Genomic DNA, 3,084 nt, shown 5'->3' on the forward strand with positions numbered 1-3,084 from the left:
TCTAACTTGTAGATTATTTTAACAGGGTTTCCGCTTCAGGGATTCGACAAGCAAGGCGGAAACACCACTCTTTAATTTCCTCCCTTGGTAAATTGTGAACAATGGACTAAGGATAAAAATAAATCTTGATCAATTTTATGCAACTTCGAGTAGCAAAATGGGAGTACCTCAATGTGCGCTTGATAGTTAAAAATGGCATTGCCAATATCTTGCTCAGAAGTGCTTACATCAGAATCGATCAATTTTATTCTGCTCCTTTGACCTCTTTGACCTCTTCCACCCCTTACCGCTTTTGCGCCCCTTACTCTGACTAATCCTCTGTCATGGATAGTAGATTTTTCTTGGCTATGAATTGTCTTGGTTCTACCTTTTGATCTCATTGAAGGAACCCCGCGCGTTCTCTTCTTTCCTCTTTCGTGATTAGGGTTCATCATCATTATGTGGTTGTCATGTTCGGCTTTGCCCGAATTAAAAAACTGAAGTGTGTTTTCTGAACCTTCATGAGGTATTCCGGCAATATTCCTCGACTTACCAGTTTGTGTGTTATCGGAATTTGCTACATTTCTCCTTTTCGTTCCACGAACAGTTGACAAACTCTGAAAAAAAAATTCTGATTAGAAGGAGAAAATTTACTTTTGATATAAGACCACAAATAACGCGTGCCAATGAGAACGATCCAATACAATCCACAACTGATACACGCTTGTTTCATAACATACGAAAATTTTCACAGGGAATTTTACATTTTTTAGGTTTTCTTGGATCGGCATACCTAACACAATGCCATCAGAATACTGAAGTGTAACATAATCATACGGACTATTTTTTCAGTGAATTCTGGTTTAATTCGGGAATTATAAGCGATTTAACAAGTTATTTATATGTAGTTTTTATATGGCATAAAAAGGCGTGTATGGGAAAACATAAAAAAACGAAATTCTGATTTTTCCATACGGACCAAAATCAATTTAACAAATAACTTAACTGGAACAATTATGCCTGTACCTTACATACTTCAAAAAATATTTTCGTATTTAATTAAAACTGATTAGTCAGATAAAAACTATGATACAAAATTTTAGAATCTATGAGAATTTATGTAATAAAAGAATGAATTCGTGTATTTTTCAATGCAATTCACATCGAATAGAGATGGACGTTGGTACACGGCATTAACTATTTATGAAACCCTTGATCTCAACAGTGAATGGCAAAGAGAAAGTCATATGCATGGTGGCATATGTATTTATCATTGTGTTTGGCATACATTATACAGATACAATATACAGGCATCAAGTTCCGAGTCATGGCACTTATCACGCACCAAAATATTAACACATGATTTATCTTACCGTATTTTCGTTGATATCTTGATTTATCTCGCGGTTGTTACACACTTTATTTTTTTTCCACATGTACATCCATCTTCAGGGCTACATTTCTTCCCGTTTTTTCGGCAAACACAAAACCCCCTATATTTTTCACTTCCGCGTGAACACGCACTGTTACAATTACAAGTTATTAAAATATTGTGGTCTTCATACATTATTTTGGCAATTTTAACAGATGAAATTCCTGCCATGTGGTAATTTTGGCTTGAAAACTTGGAAACGGTGTAGATATAATTTTAGAAAAAAGACTGTGCTACAGCGCATTTCGGATCTTTCTCGAACTATAAGATAAGATGGGAAGTGAAAGGCAAAACCGGCCCTGACAAAGAAATATCGCGCTTCCTTCGGCTTTTACCACTTTACAATGCATTCTAAGAAAGGGGTACTGTCAACTATATTTCTGAAAATGTAGGTAAGTGAGCTTTATGCCTATGATAAAAAGTCTACCAATGGAGAGTAGACCTGTAGAATCGTATTTACAGTAGTATCTCACTGAAACGTCGAAAATTTCACAGGGGTTCCGATTTCATGGAATCCTATTTAGTTGTCAAAATGAAGGGAAGGGACGGTAACAATGCCGTGGGGTAGGACACGTGTATGCAGGTCTCCGATTTTTTTTCAAAACCTCCCTTGTCGTGACAGTAATGAGAGTGGCCCACTTCCTATAGTTCCAATTCACTCCACAGCACGGTAAATGTCGCATTGCTTCGAGGTCAGTTTCCAGCGGTTGAGGGGTGGTCTCAGTAAAGAGGGGTAGGGAAAGTTTGCCTTGCGATACATTCTCTAAAAGGGCGAGTACCACGCGCTCCACTGGCTTCTCGTCATTTTAGTTAAAACTTCAATACGTGCTCGGCTACCACAAACCAAATAAATTAATACCAGAAGTAAATAGCTTTTTTCTTCTGTTAATACCTATACATACATTATAGAAGGTCAAAAATAAGTAAATAAAGACAAATGAATGAATTTGTCAGCCTTAAACCTCTGTCAACCTTCATCCTAAATTATTATTTTAAAAAAATTACATTATTGTGCAGGTAATTCCAAATTAACTGATATTGCTTTTACTGTTATTATCATTATTATTATTTTTATAATACATTATTATCAGTTTTTGTTCTCGTATTACTGTACTCCTATATTGTCTTTCTGCAAATTGACTAATGTATCGAATTCCGATGTTCACATATACGTCACATTGTTGACTTTGTGAACAATACATTCAATAAATAAATAGGGAGCAACTAGATCCTCCGAGCAAAAGCGATAATGTATCATAAATATATGTAGCGATCTCGGAGCGCTATAGAGGATAGGCAACTCCGACGGCAGCTAAATCGAATACTCTGTTTCACCGTTGCCTACGTTAATCATGGCCTTTGCGTAGCAGTTTCGAAGGGGGCGACTATTAAGAAACGCGACTTCTTATTTTCCCCCTATTTTACCGCGAGATTTCATTGATAGCTGGACCGAAACGCGCGCGAAAATGAGTATTTAAAATTCCGATCGCGAGAAAATGAACATTTCAAATTATTTAAGCCCGTTCAGCTAATAGTGCCTCAGGCGAGAGAATTTGGCAGCTTAAATTGCTAAACCAAAAATAAAAATCGGTGCTGCGCACAGGCCTTGATTAACGTAGGCAATGGTTTCACCTTCGGTTGTCAGCACGCGCAAATCTAGATCTCTATCATCG

This window comes from Phalangium opilio, unplaced genomic scaffold, assembly GCF_054372755.1.
Source record: "Phalangium opilio isolate 3A_F unplaced genomic scaffold, DU_Popi_V2 ptg000090l_1, whole genome shotgun sequence".
NCBI lineage: Eukaryota > Metazoa > Arthropoda > Arachnida > Opiliones > Phalangiidae > Phalangium > Phalangium opilio.